This window comes from Sminthopsis crassicaudata, chromosome 1 (genome assembly GCF_048593235.1).
Source record: "Sminthopsis crassicaudata isolate SCR6 chromosome 1, ASM4859323v1, whole genome shotgun sequence".
Taxonomy (NCBI): domain Eukaryota; kingdom Metazoa; phylum Chordata; class Mammalia; order Dasyuromorphia; family Dasyuridae; genus Sminthopsis; species Sminthopsis crassicaudata.
Window position 1 is genome coordinate 21,829,744 of NC_133617.1, and position 24,889 is coordinate 21,854,632.

The 24,889-nt window shown below is 41.1% G+C and overlaps 1 protein-coding gene across 1 annotated transcript in view; it reads right to left on the bottom strand.

The window, feature by feature from the left end:
• CCDC60 (coiled-coil domain containing 60) overlaps positions 1-24,889 on the bottom strand; it is a 210,336-nt gene that overhangs the window by 65,638 nt on the left and 119,809 nt on the right.

Here is a 24,889-nt window from a genome sequence, read left to right on the forward strand (position 1 = left end):
TCTAGAGCCAAGCAGAGCAAGTCTCATTCCTCTCTCCGTGTAATAACCCTTCAGATACACAAAGGCAGCCGTCACACTGTCCCCGCAAAGCCTCTCCATTTCATGCCATAGATCTCAGATTGCTAGGAGACCACTCTGGCTGGATGTCAGGCACACTTCCTAACAAGAGGAACTGTCTCAGAGAACGACAAGCGGCCTCAAGAAGCAGTGGGCTCTGCCTCACTGGTGGGATTCTGTGACTTGAGGGTCCCCCAATGCACTGGGGAATCCTGCTCTAGCAGAAAAAGCCCCTTGGTGGCAGCAAATGTCCTCCAACCCGTGCTCAGCCCAGTTTTTCCAGCTTAGCCAGCACATGGTTAGTGAGGCCTTTGGATCCCTTCCCATTGTCTTCCTCCTCCTCCCTTTCCGAAGCTCACCCCTCTGCTTAATAAGAGTTTTTGTCACATCTTCAGCTCTCATACAGGTCAGGAGGTCACCTGCTGCCTTGGGTTGATTGGCACAGGCTGGCAAGTAATCGCCCGGAGCTACCTGTTAACTGTTAGATTCTATTTGCTGTCACTACAATATAGTTTCAATCAGAGGAAGGCTGTCAATGAGGCTGTCAGGATTTGGGAGATGAGGGGAAGGGCACTCCAGCCCTGGGGGGAAGAGAAGGGAATGTTCACACCTGTCCATTGGTGATGACAGAAATGACAGGGGGAGAAAAGCAGGGGGTGGGGGGGAGGCTGGGTATAACTCCCGTTCACTGCCAAACAGCCACATGGCCTCAGAGCAACAGGGAAGTGGAAGGGGATTGCAATCAGATAGAAGCCTCTATCCTCCAGTGGATGGCATGTCTTGTCCCTGGTGGGGTGAGGATTAAGCCACCCAGAGTTCACCTAGATGAAGCAGCTGGTTTGGTTCCTGATGTATTCAATCCCAGGGAAATAGCATCCTTCTCCCTTCTCTATCTTCCCCACATGTTAAACAGAGATGGACTGAAGGATTAAAAATGAGCATTGATGGAGGGCATGGGAGATATGGACATATGGAGATATGTCATGAAGAGGCAAAGAAAAGCATCAAAAGAAATCCCCTTCCCCTCCAGAAAAAAAATGTAAGAAAGACAAGAAGAAAATATGGTTAGGATCCTTAGCAAGGGTGAGGGATGACAGGTGAACTGTCAGATAATTTTTATGATGTTGAAAGAAATCGAGGAGGGCTTCCAGCATATGGAGTGGACTTCCTGAGCGAGATGCATTATGGGAGAACAAAAAGAGGCATCCCTAGTTTGAGGATGCCTGAGTCATCTGTGATCTACTTTGTGGGCAGGGGTACCCAACACTCATTTGAGTAAGAGAGCAGATGAATGATCCTTTGATCATCTCAGGGATAGTAAACAGAATAGCCCAGTTTTCTGGTGCCTTGATGTTGCACCGGTGATCTGGGAGAGGGGGGAATCTGAGAGTTTGGCATAGCTGGGGCCGTGATGATGGACTCCCATGACATGTAGGTCTCTCCTTCAGAACTCTTGAGGTTAGATTGTTCACAAGGGCAGGGGTTCACAAGGGGAGCTTTCTGAGTACCCCAGACTATTTAGAAAAAGTCTAATTGCTTAGCTACTCTTCCAGAAGGTACTAAAAAGCTTTTCAGCTGCTGCCAAGGCAGATTTTAAAGGCCTAATGTTTTAATACTGGCAATATGGCATTAATAGGGCGCTAGATTCAGATTCAGTAGGGCTCAGGGTTCAAATCCAGCCTCCGACATTAATGTTAGGTCACCACTACCATGTTCAAAGTTCACTTATAAGAGAAAGAAAAATGAAAAATGAATAAATTTAAACCATGGATCGAACTATAATTGTGGAGATGACCAAGCTTTAGATATTCAGCCCAAATCTCCTGAACTTGAGTTTAGTATCATGAATTGTCTACTAGAAATTTCAAACTGGATACCTCAGAGACCTTTTAAACTAAAGCATGTCTTAAATGTGTGTTGTTCAATTATTTTTCAGTATTGTCCAGCTCTTCATTATCCCACTTTTCTTGGCAAAGATACTTTGTCATTTCCTTCTCCAGCTCATTTTACTGAGGAGGAAACTGAGGCAAATAGGGTGAAGTGACTTGCCCAGGATCACACAGACAGTAAGTCTCTGAGGCCACATTTGAACCCGAACATGAATCTTGTTTTCTTTGTGTACTGTGGAGTCACCTAGTTGCCCTGTCTTAAATTAAACACATTTAAAATAGATTTTAACAGTCATTCTTGTTCAATCTCCCTAAGCCTTCCCATCTTCCAAACTTCCTTATTTCTATCAAAGGCATTGCCAATCTTCTTACATCTCAGTTTGTAATCTTAGCAATATTTTGGTGGCTTCTTCTTCTTTCTTCTTCATCTTCTTCATCTTCTTCATCTTCTTCATCTTCTTCATCTTCTTCATCTTCTTCATCTTCATCTTCCTCATCTTCTTCATCTTCCTCTTCCTCTTCTTCTTCTTCCTCTTCCTCTTCTTCTTCTTCTTCTTCTTCTTCTTCTTCTTCTTCTTCTTCTTCTTCTTCTTCTTCTTCTTCTTCTTCTTCTTCTTCTCCTCCTCCTCCTCCTCCTCCTCCTCCTCCTCCTCCTCCTCCTCTTTCCCCTATTTAGTTTTATTATTTTATTATTTTTATTTTATTTATTTGACATCATCTCCCACCTTCTACCCTTTTTCTTCACTCGCATGGCCATTGCTTTAGCCCAAGCCTTCTGGGTCCCTACCCTTTATCCTGGCACCTAATAGGTGTAACATCTTCATGAAAAAAAATTAACAAATGCTCATTGGGGATAAAAATAGAAAAGTAAGATCATATTTACTCTCAAGGGTCTCTATCATCAATCAATAAAGTGACAAGTATTTATTAAGCACTTCCTGTGTGCCAGGCACTGTGCAACTATGCAGAGACAAAAATAAAACACTTCTGCTCTCAAGGAGCTTATTTGTTTTAGTGAACCAGCTTATCTTCTGTGAATGTACAGTATAATAATAATAATTACATACATATATGTAATTACATATGTATATAAATAATAACAGTAAGCTCAAATTTATAAATATCTTTTAAAATATTCTCATTAAATCCTCTCAATAATCCCAGAAAGTAGGTTGTAGTTACACAGATGAGAAAAATGAGAAAGACAAAGGTTACAAAGCTATGAAATATCTGATTGGATTTGAACTCAGGACTTCTTGATTCAATCTACTGGACCACCAGATATAGATATTATTGTCTTATCATCATTATCTCTTATTGCCTTACCAATAAATGCTTGTTTAATGATTAATATGTTTGGAGATGGGCTCAGGAATGAGAAAATCTCAATACTTCCAAGTTGGAAGAAGCTACTCAGTCTGCTCCTACCTGCACTAGAATCCCTTCTATGATACAGAGTCACCCAGTCTTAGCTTGAAGACCTCCAGGTATGGGGAATTCACTTCCTCCCTTGATATCCCCTCATTTTTAGAAAGGCAGCTCTATGACATATCTGAGAAGTGCCATACAATTTCTCTTTGATGCCCTTCTCCTCCCCTTTGCCCCATCCCCAAGGCAGCTTGGAACTCAGGCTGGGTGATAGCTGGGCACAAGGCTTGATTGGATTGGTTGGATTTGTTAACAACTCCACCAACAATGAATCAGTGTCCCAGTTTTCCCACATCCCCTCCAAAATTCATCATTATTTTTTCCTGTCATCTTAGCCAATCTGCACCTACTGCTTGGTGCTACTTTGGATACATCATTTCTCTGAATCCAAAATATTATATAAAGGCATCTGCAATCATCATTAACATCATCAACACATCATTGTCATCATTGACCTCTGTGTGGTCCAGGGCAAAACTGGGCTACAATCTGCATGGTACTGGGATTTCTCAGACTGGGAGTTTCCCATATCTGAGGGAATTTAGAGAGGGGGAGAAACATTGTGTGAATCTTACTCTCATCAGAAGAGGCTCAAAGAGTAAATAATTGACATTTGTTTTTCAGAGAATTCTCTCTCATCTCATTAAAAGGGGAGAGAGGAAAAGGGAAAAGGAAAAGGGGAACAAGGGAAAGTACTCACCTATCAGTTAATCCATAAGTATTTATTAAGTGCCTCCTGTGGTGTTAGACACTATGACTAGATGCTGGAGATATCTTTAAGTCACTATGCTAGGTTGGAGTTTATCGGGATAAAGACTGGGTCATTCTATTATAGAAGCCAGAGAACTCTAGGATGAGGGAACTCTTTCCCCCTGCACCTAATCTAGAACTTTTATCTATAGAGGATTTCCTGGGGCACTGAGATAATGAGTGACTTTGTTTGGAAACCAGCTCTTCCTCTACTAGTCCACTTCAGAGGTAGAGATGCAAAGACAAAACAAAATCCAGCTCCTGTCCTCAAGGAACTTTCATTCTACTGGAAGAGAAGAAAGGAGTAGCTTTTTTAGAGACTTTTCTTTTTGTCATCTAAATTGGTGCTGTCAGAATCAAATGGGAACAGTATATAAAATCTCTGAAGGTTGGATATTGACTAAGAAAAAAACCACATATTAACATTATCTATGATTTATTGTATTTTTACTTATTTTGTTAAATAATTTCCTAGTTACATTTTAATTTGATAAAGTTGGAGTACTGGTGACTGGTTGAGGTCATGAATCTAAATCAACTCTCCAAGAAGTTGAGGATTTATCTCTAGGCTCACTCACACAGCTTTTAACTGGACCAGCCACAGCTCACACCTAGGTCTCCGGACGACCAGCTCAACAGCCTTTCCCATCCCATGCTTCCCACCTATGGGTCCAGAGAGCTATGACAGGGATATAGGGCTCAATACCTCAAATTAAGAGGCCCCATCCAAGATGTCATCTTGCATCTTTTGCTTCCATTAGCTCTGCCCCTCCCAGCTTTTCACTTACAGTTCCTGTCTCTGCCTGGGAGAAATATGGGGCCATAAGCCGACTTTGCCTCAGCTGGGATGGCAGAACGACATTACAATGAACAAACACTCCTTGCAATGTGATTTCAGGGCAGCCCCACTCTTGCAAGAGGGAATTGGTTACATGGAAATTTTTCACTTAACAAATATCACTCTCTTCAAATAATGGAGAATAAATCAGTTTGCTCCTAAATTGTTGGGATGTGGAATCTCATGTAGACTGCTTCATCTGTCTGGTTCATGACCCATTTTGTCATAGCTATGCAGGATTTGATTTCAGGGAATGAAGGGAGAGAAGTTGGTGGATGGATAGTCACAATCTTAGAGCTTGAAAAGGACTTAAAGATCAGCTAATCCTACTCATATCTGAGCAAGAATCACAGTCTGACAAGTGGTCATCCAGTCTCTACTCAAAGACTTCAGTGACAGGGAACTCACTATTTCCCAAGGCAGATTACTTTGAAAGAATTTTCATTGTTAGGATGTTTTCCTTAAAAAAAGCCCAGATCTTCTTTTTAGATCTCCAAGGTCAAGAAGAAACTAATCTGACCTTTCTTCTCCATGATAACTTCAGATATCTGAAGATATAAATCTGAAGCCATGACTTAACCAACTCTTTTCTGGATTAAATCCGTCAAGTTTTCTTAACCTAACCTTGTATGATGTGGTCTCCAGACCCCTCTGCAGCGTTGTCACTCTGAGCAGGATGCACTTCAAATTAGTTAATATACTTATTAAAATGTGAGTCCCAACTGAATTCCAAACTCTATATGATCTGATCATGCCAAAAAATTCTCTCTCTCCCTCTTTTTCCTCTCTTCTTCTCTCCTCCCACTCTCTCTTTCTCTTTCCCCCACTCATCAGTCCATCCATCCATCCATCCATCCATTCATCCATCTATTTTTCTATGTCTATCTGTCCAGATCTTTGTCTATCGATCCATCTCTGTCTTTCTATATTTCTACCATCCATTCATCCAACCATTAATTCATCGATTTATATCAATCTATCATCTATCATTTTTATTTCTCTATTATCAGTCCACATCTATTACTTTTATTATCTATCATCTCTGTATCTGTCATCTAGATCAAACAATTAATCATCTATCTATATCTATGAATCCATCTTTAACTATTTCAGTATAATCAGATTTCTTTATAATCTTATGTATTTGATTTTATGTACTTAAAAACATTTTCTGAGAACGCATCCATGGGCTTTACCCAACACTGTCAAAGAGGTGCAAGACCCCAAAATGGTGAAGAACAACTCTAGACACTTCTGCAAATGGGGTTCAGGAGTGTATTAGCATCCTAACACAGTAAATAGAAAGCTGGTTTTGGAGTGTAGAAGGCCTGGGTTCGAATCCTACTTCTGAGACATACTTGCTTTGTGCCCCTTGATAGGTCACTTCATCTATATTTGCCTTAGTTTCCCCAACTGTAAAATGGGGAAAGTAATAGCATCTGCTTTATAGGGTTTTGTAAGGATCAAATAAGATAGCATTTGTAAAGTGCTTAGCATAGTGGCTGGCACATAGATAGTTTTCTTTCCTTTATTATTGAGTTTTTTTTGGGGGGTTTCCTACCCCAAACATGCAAAGACTTCCCCTGGTGGAGTGAGAAGCTGAGAATAATTTGTTCCAATGGTCACAAAGGTGGTAGAAGCAGAAGTGGAGGCCTCAGAGCTTGGTCAGACATAGAAGACTCCGAGGTCATTGCTGCATCCTGGCCATCACCAGTCTTGCCATTGGACATTGATGACATGGGGAAGAGTGAGACCGTTAACTTTGTGTAGCTCTCCCTCATTTAAACCCAGTCTGCAAGTCAAGAGTCACTGATCTTTGAAAAATGAACAATACAGTGCTGTTCACTAAAATCCTGAGCCTGTACTCCCATGAACTATCTTCCACAGAATGTCTGTGAACTGAAGGGAACTTAAATAAAGGGATCCAACCCCTCCATTTTTACCGAAGAGGAATCTGAGACTCAGACTTCTTCAAGGTCACATAACAAATTAGGTGTGGGGCAACTCTAGAGCCATCCTCCAATTGTGGCACTTTTAGTCCATCCACAGAAACCCTTAATCACCCAGCTCTGGGAAGGCACCAGCTAAATGCGATTTCGTATTGACGATTTCCTCGTCAGACCGTCCTGTTTATACAATAACTTAATAACCCTCGCCCCGTTGCCAAATTGATAAGGAGGTAGGCATCATTCATTAAAATGCAAATGCAATCGAGATGAAATTTGGAATACATTTATTACAGTAATTGAGCTTCAGTCAACTATAGTCACAACACAGATTTTGAATTGCCAGTCAGACAAAAGGACGCATCTTATTTTGGGGGGTTAAGTTAATATCTTTGTCGGCATGCAAATTAAAACAGTTTCCCAGAGCAGTCCCGTAATTCATGGCAGAGCACTTCACTTTCCTTTGTGGGACCTGATTAGCAGAGGGAAGGTCACCAGAGTTACTACACAAAAGATTGTGTCAGTAGCATATTGTGGGTACGGCAAATTAATTGCAAACAGATTCTGACTGCTTTGCGTAACCACATGGTTATTAAGTCTCTTCCCTAAATCGGTGGCTATACCTGGGTCATCTGTTCATAATAATGCACAGTGGAGAGTGGCGATTGCCGAGTCAGGCTTTTTTGCCTTGGGAGAGCGCTGTTACCGTGGCCGCTCTCTGCCCAATGACTTGGGCGCCTCCAATGGAAAGAAGAAATTAATTTTCTTCTTTTGATCATAAACCAGATGTCAGAAAGGTGTCTTGGAGCTGTCCTGATGATGTGACATGTTTGACTATCAATGGAGAACAAATCACCAGTGGGACTGGGTTCTATTTGGTTCTGACGGTTTTGCAAAGTTCACTTGACATGTCTGGGATCTGGGCAAACACTGTACACGTACATGGCAAATTGCTATTTAAGTGAACAAGACGTAGCTGGTGACAGGTAATTTAGTTAGTTTCTGCCAAGATGTGGGTGAGGGAGACAGAGAGGCACATTTAGGAGAATGCTGCCTTTTGTCCTTGCTCTGGAAGTCCCACTGAAAGGGATCTTTAAGAGGTCATGGAACAAAGAATGTCAGTTTAAGACCCAGGATGTCATGGCTGGGAGGGCCTGAGAACAAAGTGTCAACTGGAAATTAGAACTGCAAGGGCTCTTAGGACTTAGAATCTCAAAGCTGAGGGGGTCTTTGGAGCACATAATATCATGCTGGAAGGGACAGAATGGCAAAGTTGGAAGTTAGAATTCAAAATCGGAATGGGAAAGGGCCTTAGAACAGAGAATGTCAGAGGTGGGAGGGTCTTAGTACAGGGGATGTCAGAGCTGGGAGGGAATTTAGAACAGGGGATGTCAGAGCTGGGAGGGAGCTTAGAACAGGGGATGTCAGAGCTGGGAGGAGCTTAGAACAGGGGATGTCAGAGCTGGGAGGGTCTTAGTACAGGCAATGTCAGAGCTGGGAGGGAATTTAGAACAGGGGATGTCAGAGCTGGGAGGGAGCTTAGAAAAAGAAATGGCAGAACTGGGAGGGGACTTAGAAAAGGTAGAAGTCTGATCAATTAATCAGGCTCTCTTCTTTTAGCTATAGAAATTGATTTGTTCTCCAAATATTAAGGTTGGTACTAGAACCCAGATTCTCAGACTTCCTGTCATTTGTCAAGTAAAGTAACTTTAAGACTTGCCTCCAAGGTTCTAGGGACAGAATAATTAAAAAAAAAAGACATGGTTCTCAGGGTGGCCAGGTGGCATTAAATAAGAGTACTGGCCCTGGAGTCAGGAGGATCTGAATTCAAATCTGGCCTTAGACACTGGATACTTACTACCTATGTGATGTTGAGCAAGCCACTTAACCCAGCCAAAAAAAAATTACATGGTTCTTATCCTCATATATCTTAATTTACTCTCTTTGTGTGTGTGTGTGTGTGTGTGTGTGTGTGTGTGTGTGTGTGTATATATATATATATATATACATACATACATACATATATATATATATATGAAATTATAACATGATATGGTATATGATAGAATAGAATAATAAGAGAAATTAACCGGACGATAGGGAATGATGAGGATTATGGGGAAGGGGAGAGAATAAGCATTTATTAAATATCTACTGGGAACCAGTCATTGTATTAAGCACTCAGGCCTTCCTGATCTAATGTGATCCAGCAGCTCAGAAAAATCATTTTTCTCAAAACTTATCTAATTCATGATTTGATATTTCCCGCTCCTCTTGGCACTGGCATGTTGTCTCTGATCAAACAAGGAGAGAAAAGCTGTTCCAAAGGAGTGAGTGCCAGAGTAATGTCTAGACAGGGGGGAAGAGTTCTTTCTCTCTCACCTCAGAATACCTGCCAGTTACTTGCACCCCTCCTTGAGGGCAGTGCACAGAACTCATTATAGCACCATCATTTTGGGATCTGGCAAATTGTGTGATAGAGCAATTCACAAGAGTCTGTAAATCCTCCTTGCATAGCGGGAGTATGATAAATGCTAAGTTATCTTGGAAGTAATGAAATTTGTTAACTTAAAGGGCTAACAAATTAACCTTTGCTCCACTGAAGAAGAAATTGCTGTCAGAAGCGTTCTAATTATTTTAAGTGGTTTTCCCTTTCCTTCTTCCCTTTACTTAATCTTTATTCTAAATCCTAATTTTATGAAATTTCAAAAGAATTCACTTTACTGTCTGACAAACCCTTAGGGTGGATGAAAGGGAAGTTGTCTTGGTGAGGGAGTCAGGAGATTGGGTTTGTTTGAGTCAAGGCTTTATTGTTGGTCAGTTGTTTTTTAGTCATGGTCGATTCCTCATGACCCCATTTGACGTGTTCTTGGCAGGTATACTGGAGCAGTTTGCCATTTCCTTCTCCAGTTTATGTTAGATGAGGAAACTGAGGCAAACAGGGTGAAGTGACTTACCCAGGATCACACATCTAGTAAGTGTCTGAGGCCAGATTTGAACTTAGGATGATGAGTTTTCCTGACTCTAAAGCTCGCATTCTGTGCTCTATGGCATCCCCTAGTGTCACTGTTAATTAATATTGTAATTATGTGTAATTATGTATAAAAATGTGTAATATTGGGGAAGCCTCTTCCTGCTCTTTGGATCTCAGCTAATTCACCAATTCATATTCCCTGAAGAAAGACTGCCCCAGGTTCAGAGTCTTAAATGTATATAACTTATGAAGCTCCACTGATGGGTTTTATCATGCAAGGACACAAATGAATTCAAAACAAAAACATGTCCTGGAAAGCACAGTGAGATAAGTAACTGCAAAACAAACAAAGAAACAAAAACAAAATAAACAAAAAAAAAAACAAACCAACAAAAAACCGGACCAGGGACTCACTGTCCCACAAATACAACCAGCACTAGCAGGCAGGGGGAACACTTAGAGATCACACAGTATTTTCACATGGGGCAACAAGGAGGTGCCATAGTGCATAGAATGCACATAGACTCCTGAGTTCAAATCCAGGTTCAGGTGTGTACAAACTATATGACCCTGGGCAACTCACTTTCACCCTGCTTGCCTCAGTTTCCTCATCTGTAAAATGAACTGAGAAGGAAATGACAAACCATTCCCAGCGTCTTTGCTAAGAAAATCCCAAATCAAGTCATGAAGAGTTGGACGTGACTGAAAATTTTGCACATATAAAGAACCTTGGAGGATCAGCCCTATCACTGTTCCAGCACCATGTTCTTTCCTCCATTCTTGGTTAACATGGAAGACTGGGATGTAGGGAGCAGTTTTATTTCCCTTCTCAGGCTGAGTGCAAGCACACATTTTCTATGGCTGTGTGCCAATGGTTAGAAGGAAGAAGCCTCCTCCTTGCCCAACCCTACAAGAGATGCTTTTGAGTTCATTATCTCAGTTATCATTTTATCATATCTTGACCCCTTTGATTGGGGCCACTTGGCTCTAGGTCACAAGAGGCAGGGCTGATCTTTTCAGTTAATCATTAGGACTTGTTTGTGCCCTATCCAGTTGCCTTCAACCAATGTTACAGATTTGACTATATAAAATGATTACAATTAGGTAATCCTTTTGTATCTCATTGTTGAGTTACTTAAATTCCCCAATATGATCAGAGACTTGTCTAGATCACTACATAATGAAGTTGAATTAAATAGTCTCCTGGGACCTCTTCTAGACCTCAAATTCTATATTCTCAGGTTCCCTTCCAGTTCTAAGTTACCCTTCCTAATTTTCTCATGTTTTATTCTTAGCCTCACGACATGACTGCTTATCCATCTTGTAGAAGCTTATGAAATGCTGCACAAAATCCCTGAATAAATGATAAGGTGTCTCCTGTACCTATAGAATTCACTTCAAAGTCTGGAGATTAAGGAAAAAAGTTAAGAGTTACTTCAGATATTCAGCCTGTGGACAAACGTGATGGTATATTGGTGGTTATTGGCTATATCCTTGCTTCTGGTAATGTACAGATTAAAAAATAATGTCCCCCATCCTAGTTAAAGGCTTTGAGAACAGGTTGCTATCTCTGTGCAATAAATAATAAATCAGAAATCGGTCATAGATTAAGACAGCCTTTTTTCCAACACCCAATATCCCTGGGTCTTTTTTCCTAACCAATTTTAATGCTAAAAGATCCCAAAGTGAAGATTTGAAATCAAAGCAAGAGATAACATCTTGTATTTCCACTAATTAAAATGTTACCAAGTCCAAGCCTGAGTTAAGAAGCCGGCAAAGGGATGACACATCATTAGAGTACATCAGAGTTAGACTTTCTTTTGCATATTAAGGGAAAGATGGGAAACCATTTTGTTGCTGCCATCCTATGAAGTTGGACCCTTACATTGTACTTCAAAGGAAATGATCATCAGCTGACATAGATTTTGGGAATCCTCAGAGGCTAGACAGGTCAAGTTAAGTCAAAAGAATTTATTAAGTACTTACCATGAGACAGGCAATGTGCTAAGTATTGGGCATAAAAAGAAAAAATACTATTTCCCCCTACAAACCAATCCAAAAATATGGTTCCTGCCTTCAAAGATCTTGCAACGGAATGGGAGATAACTTGTAAATATCTATATACCAGGGTAGTTAGGTGGTGCATTGGATAGCACAAGTCCTGAAGTCAGGAGGACCCGAGTTCAAATCTGGTCTCAGACACTTAACACTTCCTGGCTGTGTGACCTTGGGCAAGTCACATAACCCCAGTTGCCTCAGCAAAACAACAACAACAACAACAACAACAAAAAAAAAAACAAACAAGCAAAAAAAAAAAACACCAGCTATATACCTACAAGATATATATTGGATAAATTGGATAAATCTTTGGAGAATCTTCACTACCATGGGACAGCGACTTAAAGGAAGTCCTCTATATAAGGAAACTCCAGACAAGTAGAAATAACATTTTTTTTTTAAATAAACTTGACTAGGACATATATCTTTTAAGCCTGAGTTGCTTATCATTTCTCTGGTGTAATTATTGATTCTCTGTCCCCATCTCTTACCCTCCCATCCCCCAAATCAGCTGTTTGGAAAGCATTTAGGGATTAAATGGTTGGGTAGGCAGAAAAGAGATTCCAATAATTCTTCTGCTCTCCAGCATGGCCCCTATTGATCCTTCAATATTAGGTGTAGTTAGTAGAAGAACTGATTCCTGGGGCAAGCAGATAGAAGGCTCTGATAGAGGTCAGTTTAGCTCCACGGTCCTACCCTTTGGGGGGATTGTCAGTCTGAAATCCAAGTTATGTCGAATCTCTCAGACTTGCCTTCTATAGAAATCCCAGTCATGTCCCTGAAGTTAAAATTTCCCTCTAAAAGCTACTTGTGGACCATCCCATGGCTTCTACCTTCCTTTGGATCATCCTATCGTGGCAATCTGCCTTGTGTCCTTCTCCTTCACCTCCCTCTCCCATGCCACACAGTATTTCCCCTAACTCCACTATGCTTCTTAATACCATTTCTCCTTACAAGTTACAAACTTTTAGGGTGCTAAGTCCCTTTCAGGATTTAGCCTGCCAGCTAAGGGCACACCCCAATCTCCTTTTTACTAGATAATTGTGAATTCCACTGAGGAACTGGTCTTTCATATGCTCTCCCACTCTATTTCATATTTACCATTCCCAGTGTCTAATGTATCTCTTCATTTTGTCTGTAACACATTTCTCCTAAATAAATCTACTACCCTTTGCCAAAGAGAATGGCCATTGGGAATTCTTCACATGACCGGACCCCAGCTTTTGGTGTCTGCCATCATCGTGACAAATCCCACACCAGAGGTCATATCCCTATGGACCCCTAAAATAAGCTAAGCAATGATATTCTGTGTCTGAAGGTCCTTTTTAGTTATGTATTCTATGTTCTATAACTTGTAATACTTTATGATTCTAACATTCTTTGCACGACAGTTTCTTCCAGTGGTAATATCTGGTGTTCTAAGACCTCTTCCACCTTTATAGTTCTATGTTCTAAGGCAGTGGTGCTCAAACTTTTTAAATAGGGGGCCAGTTCACTGTCCCTCAGACTGTGGGAGGGCAGGACTATAGTAAAAACAAAAGCTCACACTGTGTCTGCCCCTCAGCCCATTTGCCATAACCTGTTGGGCGCATAAATGTCCTCAGCAGGCCGCATCTGGCCCATAGGCCATAGTTTGAGAACTCCTGTTCTAAGGGCTCTTCTAGCTCAAACATTCTATGTTCTACAGTCCCTTCCAGTTTTAAATTCTATGTTGTAGGGAGTAATCATCCCTTCTACACTCAATGTATTTGTTTTGCTGCCTGGCTTTTTTTTTTCTATTTTAAATAGTACTGGCTTAGTTCTGAGAACAATTTTGGCGGTAACACATTAGATGGTGTGGTTTCAATGAAACATTAGGCTTAGAATCAAGAAGCGCTGATTCAAGTCAGTCATACCAGTTTACTGGTATTTACATGCTGGTCATTTTCCTAATTGCTGGAAATAGAAGGAAAGACAAAGAATAGTTTCAGATCAGTCTCAGATCTCCAGATACTAAGGGAAGAGACAATTTTCAAATGGGTGTGTTGAAACAAGTTACAGTTAGGAGAAATTGGAACTAACCAATGGAAAGCTGACTTTTTGTTTTGTTTTGTTTTTCCTGAGGCAATTGAAGTTAAGTGACTTGCCCAGGGTCACACAACTGTGAAGTGTCTGAGATCAGATTTGAACTCAGGTCCTCATGACTTCAGGGCTGGTGCTCTATCCACTGTGCTACCCAGCTGCCCTTAACAACAGAAGGAAGACAATTACATTAAGAAGAACTGGGAAAGACTTTTTGCAGAAGGTGAGACTTTTAGCTCAGGCTTGTCAGGAAAGCCAGGAGGGAGAGATAAGAAGAAAGAGCACGCCAGTCATGAGAGATAGTGAAAAGGGACAGCTCTTGGGATTGGGTGTCATTTTCTGTCCCTTTCAATGAGGGAGCTGGAAATAATGATTTCTAAGGTCCCTTCTAGCTCTAAATCCTACGAGATATCTTGTTCTTCCATTTCTTCATCTGCCTATGGCATTAAAAATACTTCTCAGGTTTGCTGTGAGGACAAAACAAAGCAGCAGATGTGAAATTAGAGCTAGAATTTAATTCAGAATGAATTTAAGCACATTTACAGCCTAGGAGAGACATCAGAGGCTTTCAAATCTGACCATCTCATTTTCACATGAGAGAACTGAAGCAGAAAGGTGACTTGTCCCGGGTTAGAGAGACAGTAATTTGAAGATTTGAGATTTGATTTCAGCTCCTCTGATTACAAATTCTATCAACAGACCCTGATAGGTTCCAACAAGTCAGAAAGGCTTTGAATATATATCAGTGATGGATTGTCTGCTTGTCATCTAAGTTCCATTTGGCCATAGCAATTCTCAAACAAAATGTACCTACTAAGTGATCAAGGGCCATGAGCTGCAACAATATAGGAGGTACTCATCCAGTGAAGTAGCCAGGAATTTTTTCTGCCATTAAAAATAATTATGCTGATTAGCAATCGATTTTTTTTCCAGAAGGAACAATGAAGAAGTTTCAGTTTTTAAAACTAGCACCATGAAATCAATCAATCATTCTTTCACGTACATGTGCATGGCCCATTTCCCCCTCCCTGCTTACAAACTATTGTTCTAGTTAGAGTTGCAATGATTTTTATACTGAATAGTTGTTTTCTTTAATTTATTCACCTCTCCAGGCTTAATTCCTGAATTGGGGCTTTGTATTAGAAGGGCTGACTTTATTCCATATTGTATTTCAGGGCAGGGAGGCCAGTCCTGCTTGGTTCAATGCCCTGCCTTGGTTTTTATCCCTTTTCTCCCTATCTTTGATCTTTTGATCTTTGATATTCACAGTATTTGGATCTTCAGAGCCTTCTCCGGTATCCCAGGACAGAGGGTTCTGACCTCAGTGTCCCTGATTTTGGGTATCTTGGTCCTTGTGCTGGGTACTGACCAGTTGGGGAAAGGTAGGACAGCAGCAGGCTGAATTGTACCCAGATATGGCTCTCTGGAACTAGGGCTTTCTCAGGGGAGATCTTTGGCTCTTGCTGCTTCTGAGTGTTATCGGTGGTCGAGTTATTGCTTGCTTTACCTGAAGGTTGGGTTCTGCTATTGCTCTTGGTCTTCAGCTTGAGCGTTTTTGTGTGTGCATGCAGTTTTGGGGTGGAAGAAGTCACTTATTCTAGTCTCACTTGATAACTTGATTATCATTTGGTCTTTTGGGAACTTCAGGGTTTTCTGAATCACTTACAGGGGGAGCTGGACAGTCTGCCACCTGTTCAGGTGGCCATCTTGGTTGGAAGTCTGGGTCTTTTATTTCTATGTGACCATTTCTGGGCATTGCAAAGAGTTGAGGGAAGAAATTTACTTCCTTCTTGATAAAATAGTAACTTCTTAAGGGAAGAGATCTAGCTGTGATTCAGTTGTTTTTTTCTTGGTTAAGATACTGGAGAAGTTTGCCATTTTCTTTTCCATTTCATTTTATCAAATGAGGAAACTGAGGCAAACAGGGTCACATATCTAGGAAGTATTTGCGGATGGATTTAAACCAGGAAAATGAGTCTTCCTGATTCCAAGTCCAGGGCTCTGTGTACCTAGCTTCACTATGCCTGGCATATAGTAGGTGCATAATAAATCCATACTGATTAATTGCTCAGTAAGGCCCGATTTTAGGAGCAGTGGCTATTACCAGTCAGCATCCCTTAATGATAGGTATCAGTGTAGAGCAGGGGCTCTCAAACTATAGCCTGAGGGCCAGATGAAGATCCAGAGATCATTTATTCGGCCCACATGGTTATGGCAAATAGGCTGAGGGGGGGAGACTGAGTGTGAGCTTTTGTTGTTTACTATAGTCTGGCCCTCCCACAGTCTGAAGGACAGTGAACTGGCCCCCTGTTTAAAAAGTCTGAGGACCACTGGTGTAGAGGTTCTGAATAGTTCTTTTTCTTTTTTTCTGAAGCAATTGGGGTCAAGTGACTTGCCTAGGATCACAAAACTAGGAAGTGAATAGTTCTTAATTCAGAGACTCCATAAACCTTCCCATGGATAATGACAATAAAAACTGGCACTTAGATGACACTTTTAAATAAATGTAAAGTGTTTTATCTATCATTTGATCTCACGTCTAGCCTGTAAGGTATATGCTATTATCAACCTCCATTTTATACAGGAGAAAACAGAGGCCCAGGGATATTAAGTAACTTGTCAAGAAAGTATCCAAGTGTCTTAGGTTGGATTTGAACTCAGGACTTCTTCACTCTGAGCTTGGTGCTCCCAATGGTGCCTTGATAATTCTGTCGCCAAGACAGGGCTGCCAGCCAGACCATCTTCTGGGTCTCATTGTCGCAACTAGAGTACCAGTCCAGAGAGATAAAATGACAGATCCTTACTGGGATTAAAACTCGGAAATCACCTTGTCCAACCGATTCCTGAATTATTATTCTCTCTATAATAGCCCCCACCCCCTGAAGAGGCTATCAAAAGCCTCTCTGCTTGCTGACCTGCAACAAAGAGACTCGGGCCTCCCCTGGCAGCCCACTTGACTGTGGGATCACTAATTATCAGGAAGGCTGATTCCCTCCTTAAATAGCAAGCTTTATTCTGTGTTTCTGTAACATCCACACATCTAAAACCTCCATAAAAATCGCCCCTAAGGCTCTAACATTCTGTCGATTGGGTAGCAAATCTCATTCCCAGCTCTTTGCAATGCTTAGAAATGGAAAGCTATGGATAGCGCAGAGATCAACTGATAACTTTGAAATGATTGAGTCCCTTCCTCCTCCTGCCCGCTCCTTCTCAACCACCCTCTCATCAGAGAACTAGAAAATGTCAGCATTGTGGGGAAAATAATCAAATGAAACAAGCTCCGTGCATTGCTCTGGGAAGTCATTTCTCCCCCATTAAGCTAGCACGTGCTCCCAGCTGACAGCGCCAAGATGACTGTTAGCATTGTTTAAGTCTCCGAAGAGAACTCCGGCTTCTCATTCATTATCCGGCTACTCAGTGTTGCAACGTGTCATGTTCCAGTTGATGGGAAGCTTTGTGAACAAAGACCCCCTCCTCTCTCTATTATAACGTACCCATTCCTTTCTTTCCTTCAGGATGCATTTATGAAGTGCCTACTGTGTGCCATGTGCTCTGCTATTGCTGAGGTTTCAGAGTCAAAAGAAAGCCTTTTCTGACCTCAAGAAATTTATGTTCTAGGAAGACGGTTAGTTATGCAGAAAAGTAAATGCAAAAAAAAATTACAAGTGATTTCATGAAATTATAGGGAAGGAGGCTCTAAGAATTGGGTAGATAAGGAAAATTGTCATGTAGAAGGAGGCCCAAGAACTTCACCTTAAAGGGAGTTGGGGATTGTCAGGGGAAGAGGTGCTAAGAATTGAGTAGACAAGGAAAATTGTCATGTAGAAGGTGGCCCAAGAACTTTGTCTTAAAGGGAGTTGGGTGTAATGTGCTGTTGTCTCCAGAAACTGCCAATCACTCTCTGGTCTAGAGGAAAGACTTCTTCCTCCAGAAAGACGCCTCAAGTCTGGTCCAGACAAGACTCTATCTCTAGAGTGCCGCCCTCTTTTATCCTCCCAGAAAATGGGCATGGGATAACGCAAGGGCTTCTGGGAAAAATTACTTCAACCAATGAACTTGCTCCTCCCCAGGAGTTCACAAGTAAAACTTCCAGTAAAGGCCGGAACTAGAGAATTGTTAAGTACCAACTTAGCACTTAGTAAGAACCTAATATCTCATTATCTCATTAGCACTTAGTAAGAACCTAACAGTTGGGGATTGTTAGAGGAGGACAAGCTAAGAATTGAGTAGATAAGGAAAATTGTCATGTAGAAGGTGGCCCAAAAACTTTGTCTTAAAGGGAGTTGGGGATCCCAAAAGGTGGAAGTGAGGAGAAGCTTCATCCCATGAAAAAGAGGGAAGAGATAGAGGACTTTGTATGGAGAATTGCAAGGAGGCATTTGGGCCAGAAAGGCAAATAATCAATAGGAAGTAGTGGAAAAATCAATTCAGAAAGAAGAGATCTTGGGATCATAAATGTAGAGTTGTGAGGAACCTCAGAGATCATCTTGTATAACCTTTTCCTTTTTATAGAGGAGGAAATTGGCTCTCAACAATTATTTGCCCAAAGTCAAAAAGGTAGATATGGATGAATTTCAAAGGACAAATAGAGGCTTGAAAACTCGATCCTTTAGGTAAAGGGGAGCCAAAGCAGCTCTTGAGCAAGGGACTGACACGGTTAGCCCTTTGTTTTTAGAAATAACTCTGTAGAAGTCATGTAGAAGATGAAATGGTAGAGAGTTGAGGGAGAGAAACCAATTAGATTGCAAGTGACCCTCCAGAGACTTCCCTCTTGGTCAATTATTTCCAAGATTTCAAGTTGATCTGTGTCATTCATAGCATCCTTTTTCTGTGCATTGCAATAGTCCAGGTTAGAAGTGAGGAGGAGCTGAGCAAAAGGAGGCTGGAGAGAAGGAATGGAGCTGAGAGGATTTACAGAGTTATACTTGACAATGATGCTTGCCTGCATGCACAGTCAGGAAGATCTGACTTCAAATCTTCCCAGCTGTGTGATCTGAGGCAAGTCCACTTTCCCTCTGTCTGCCTCAATTTCCTCATCTGTAAAATGGGGATAATAGCACTTACTTTCCAGAATTACTGTGAATCTCATCTCTGCAAACTTGAAAGTCCCATCCACACACATTAGCTATTCACTAATGAACAGAGTAGCCAATGGTCAATGTGCAAACTAGACTCGGCTATTTGCACACATATTTTGCTATTGAAAATACCTCAAGCTGAACATCAGAAATGAGGACGGAAACTCAAAAGGGCCATTTTGCTTTTGCAGATGATCACAAAGTAATGACTCAGGCCTACTGATGTTTGCTGGTATTTTTGCCCAAGGCTACTTCCCTAATTAATATGAATCATCATTCATATAAGAGATACATTTTTCTGGGGAAAAAAACACAGAACATACATTTGTGGTGCAGTGTATACACACACACACACACACACATACACACACAGACACAGAGCAGAGTGTGCGCCAATTAGAGAGATTTCTGTCAGGCAGCAAAAAGTCACAGTGATCTGGGTTCCTAGGCAACAGTTATTAGAAAGTCTTAACTTCATTGAAAAACTAATATAGGCAGATCAACATCCCACCTTCCTCATTAGTGAGCCCGATATGGCTCTCCTGGCCTTTCTCCTTTTCCTAACATCCTCCCACTTTAGCTTCTCACCATCATTGGACCCGGAGGCCAACTGAATTGCAAACCAATGGGAAGGCACTGGTTCTGTAAATGTTGAGTCTAGTCAGACTGAGCCAATGAAGCAAAATGCATTTATTAAGGTCCTATTATTTACCAGGTTCAGAACATAGACCTAAAACAGCCCGTGCCCTTAAGAGGTTTCCATTTTTATTAGGGGAAACAATGTGTTTCTTCTGTAAGCAGATCCAAAGTCTTTTGAGAGGGAGTACTAGCAGGTGGGTGGGAGGATGGGTCAAGAAAGGAGGGAATACTTGAGTTTTGAAGGGAGAGAAGACAGAGACAGAGAGACAGAAATAATCAGAGTCAGAGATAGAGACAGATACACAGAGGAAGAGAGACAGAGACAGAGACAAAGATGTTAGGATTACTAGGTGAGAACTCAGGTTGTCCAGACAACCTGAATTCTCACCTTGTCACTGTCCAGACAACCTGAGTTCTCACCTAGTAATCCTAACATCTCCCCCTTTCTTTTGATTTAGAACATAGGGTGGTCATGACCTTGAAACATAAATCCACTGTCTGGACAGTGACAAGGTGAGAATTCAGGTTGTCTGGACAACCTGAGTTCTCACCTAGTAATCCTAACACAAAGGGATTCAGATAGAGATTTGGAGACAGGGAACAACACAAAAACACAAAGACACACACAATAAAACAGAGAAACAGTCAGAGGCAGGGGGAGGGAGTTAGTCCAGCCAAGAAAGAGTTGGTGCCTCTAGAAGAAATAAGATCTAGCATCAGAATGAAATACCAAGCCTATCGGATATACAATCAATACTTTTGCATTTTATTGTCTTTGATCTGGTTAAACTGCTAAGATAAAAATACTTAGGTGCATGGGATTTTGATTGATGGCTGTGAAGAGAAGGAGTGGCAGGTGATGGAGGCTGAGATGAGATAGTGATTGATAGACAACACACTCTTTCTGTCTCTCTGTCTCTGTCTCTGTCTCTCTCTATGTCTCTCTCTCTCTTACACACACACACACAATTTCTCTCTTTCTCTCTCTCTCTCTCTCTCTCTCACACACACACACACACACACACACACACACACACACACACACACATATATAAACACACATTTCTCTTATCAGAACCCATCCGTAATCTAGGGTCCATTCAGTAGAAAGGAAACTCCTTGAAGGCAGGACTAGCTCTCAATTGTTGTCATTGCATTCACAGAATAGTCTAGCACAGAACCTGGTATGTAGTAAGTGACTGATAAATTATTTTTGAATTGATTTGAGTGACATTTAGTTACCTTTAAAGTCCTAAGAGGAAAAAGCAGCAGGGAAGAATCTCATAGGAGCCCCTGGAGGAGCCTCTTTCTCCCTTCCTCTCTCTCTCTCTCTCTCTCTCTCTCTCTCTCTCTCTCCTCTCTGTCTCTGTCTGTCTCTCTCATTTATCATCTACATCTAGTATCTATTAATTCATCTAGCATTCTATCTCATTTCTTTCTCTTCCTCTCTCTTCCTCTATCCACCTATCCATCCATCCAGCTATCTATCCATCCATTCATCTATCACTCTCTCATCTCTTTCTCTCCCTCTCTTCATCCATCCATCTATCCATTTAACTTTCTATTCATCCATTCCTCTATCTATTTAACTTTCTATTCATCCATCCATATATCATTCTATCTTCTCTTTCTCTCACTCTTCCTATCTATCTTTAATCCACCATCCTATTTCTTTTCTTTTCCCCCTCTTCCTCTCTCTCTTTCTCTCCTCCATCCATCTCCCTGTCTCTGTTCATCTCTCCTATACCTGGCTATCATCTCTCTTTCTCTATTACAAAATAGTTTGAGACATTATAGAAGCTGCCTCTGGCACATTTCACTCCCAAGATTAACTAGTTTGGTATATTTTTAAAACACAGAAATATCACACAGCCCATCCTCCCTTCCCTTCTCCCTCTTAATGACTAAATGGAAAGGGAGTAGGGAAAGGGAGTATCTTGCTCTTCATGCATCTGTCAGTCCAGACATGACAAATACATTAGCACTATGAGAGCCTTTTCAGAATGCCTTTCTCTTCAAGAGGTTTCTAAGGAAGTGAGGTGGGGCTGTGGGAGGGGGCCGGAAAAAAAAGACCAAGCTTCTCATTTTAGACACAAAAATAGAGCCTGGAGACAGGTGAAAGCCCAACTTGGCAGCTGTTTGATGTGTTTTGCTGTACTGTTCTACTGGATGGATATGATGCGGGGAGACATATGGGCCCCACTTCCTGGCAGCCTGGGATTTGTAAGTGCTCTCGAGTGACTTTTTATTTTTATTTTTCCAAACAGAACAATTTATGCAAAGGAAAATATGAGCTAGGCAAGGACGGAGAAATGTCTTCCCTTCCCTTCTGGGTTTGCAACTCAAAAGCTGTCATTTCTTGGCTGTCCCTGGGAGACAGAGATATCTGCCATGTTCTTGGTGGCTCTGGCAGAGATAATTGTGACAAGTCCCTCCACATCGTTCTGTCTTTTTCTTGTTACTTGTCCTCTTCTACTACCATTGGCTTACTGTCTCCTGTCTTGCCTAGACACCTGAGCCCCTTTGGGAAGCCCTGTCCCCCAGAAAATACCAGATCTCTGCCTTTAGGAGGATTGACTATAATTCAGATGGGGCCAGTTATATGCAGAAGAAATAAAGGCTATATCTCTTCGACATATTCCCCCTGCAGAGCAGCTAGATGACACAGTGGATAGAGTATTGGCCCGGAGTCAGAAGGCCCTGAATTCAAATAAGCTTCCTAGCTATGTGACTCTGGGCAAGTCACTTAATGTGGTTTGCCTCAGTTTCCTTTTCTGTAAAATAAACTGGAAAAAAAAAAGTATCTTTGCTGAGAAAATTCCAGATTGGGTCTGGAAGTCTTACATGACTAATCCATAAAACACAACAATAACACACCCCTTCCATCCTCCCTGGAAAGCCAGGAAGCCTTAACTTAGACCCTCCTCCAGAGCTGGAATATTCTCCCTCTACAATTCTACATCTTAGCATCCCATGCTTAATGCAGGATCCATTTCCTGCTGGATACTTTTCCTGAGTCGTCCTATATTTGCAGTTACACCTCTGCCACTTAGCACATAGTAGGTCTGTTGATTGATTGGTGAAAGAATGTGAACTCCTTAAGGAAAAGGATTTTCATTGTTGGCTTTTATCACCAGTACCCAATTTGGTACTCTACATGCAGCAGGGCACTTTATAAATGCCTGATTGACTTGTTGAGGCAGCTAACTGAGAGAGTGGAGAGAGTGCTGGGACTGTTAGTGTCAGGAAGATTCTGAGTTCAAATCCAGCCCTCAGACATTTGGCAAGTCAATTAACTTCTCTGTGCCTCCTCTGTAAAGTGGGGATAATAAAAGCACCTGCCTCCTAGGGTTGATGTGAGGAATGAAGGCGCTAACACAGATAAACTATTTTGTTGTTGTTAAGTCATTTTCCAGTCGGATATAATTCATTAAAAACAACAAATAAAAAAAAAACCCAAAAAACCCCAATTCCCTCTTCTACCTCAGTTTCTTCATCTGTGAAATAATACCATTAAGTTAGACAATGACTAATATTGTTCTCAGCTCTAAATGTATGATCTTATCAGTAGACATGAAAGTTAAAGACAACATTGTGTGTATTTAGGCAGAAGGGATTGGGTTTCTCTGATTTTCCAATTAAATGCCTTCCCAATCTAGTATTCAGATGCTTATTTCTAAAATTTGAAAATGGAAATTAAAATATTTCTTTTTGTAGAGGGCTGCAGATAGTGGGAAAACTCTGGGTAAGGTATAAGATTCTTTAGCCCAGAAGATAAAGAATGGTACCAATACTGTGTTTAAAAAAACAAAAACTACCTAACTAATTAAAAGATGTAGAGGGCCGAAGATAGCAGGTTTCCTCCTGGATGAAGAGTCTTGTACTTTACCCAGAGTTCTCCCACTATCTAGGGCCCTCTTCAATTACCAGTCTGATTGATTCAGTTTTTGATATTCACTATCTTCTCAACTTTCTCTTGGAAAGCTAGATCTGAATATTCCAGGTGGTGCACCCCCCTCCACACATACTTTTTCTTTCTTTTGTGTGTTGTTTCCCAATTAGATTGTAAGCCTCTTGAGGACAAGGGCTAATTTTCTTTTTATTTGTATCCCTGGTGCTTAGTACAGTGTCTGGCACATAGAACGACATTAATAAATGTTTACCGAATTGGAGAGGAAAAAGTATTCCTGTAGATTTAATGTCAAACATTTTAACCACTGACATCAACAGTCTCTGGTTCATAGCAGAAGAGAGAAAGAAAAGCAAGAGTAGTAAGAGAAAATTACAATTTGAATAAAAGAAAATAATGTCCTGGTGATGACTGGTATGTCTGGGCAGTAGCTGAGTTATAAAAGGGGTTGGCTTGTCATATCTGTATGTTGGTCTTGGTTACAAATACTTTTGGACAAGGCAGGTCATGTCTAAAAGGAGATATGAAATATCTGTTCTTGGCAAAGTAATTATGCAGATGAGATCATGGATTCTTTAAGTATTGATTGGATAAGTCACAGCATAATAGGCAGATTGGTTGTAATTTTTATGGCGATGCTTCCTTTCATTTAATTCAATCATTTTTAAGAGTATAGAATAACTTATCTAGATTTTCTTTAAATTTTTTTTAACACACATTGCCTTATGAATCATTTTGGGAGAGAAAAATCAGAGCAAAAGGGAAAAACCATGGTGTTATGGGCCAGAACGTTGAACTTGAAACAAGTGTTAAGTCAATGGAATTGATAAAGACAATGGTTATCTAGTTTAGCATAGTTCAGTATAATTGATTTAATCATACAACAAATAATGGTTTCCTAGTGATATAATGATTGATTTATACTCAGAGCTGGGAGCCTCACCTACATTGATTCAGAGATTCAGAGAAGCTTTCAAAGGCAGAGAAGACAAAGGACTGGAGGCAGGAGCTTAAGCTCTCTCCAAGGGGAGAAATTCAATTCGACTTCGACCTTCATGGTGACTGGCCTGGCCGCCTTTACTTCCCCCACTAAGACCAAGGCCAGACTGAAAGGCTCTCTAGAAAGCTGCCCAGCATCAGGCAAAGAGATAATAAAGGGTTTGGACTTTAACCCCTGGCTACTCTTGTGGTGATCACTGAACTGAAAATAAGGCTGCTCCCAGAGAACCCAAAAAAACAGAACCAGAGAACACTACACCAT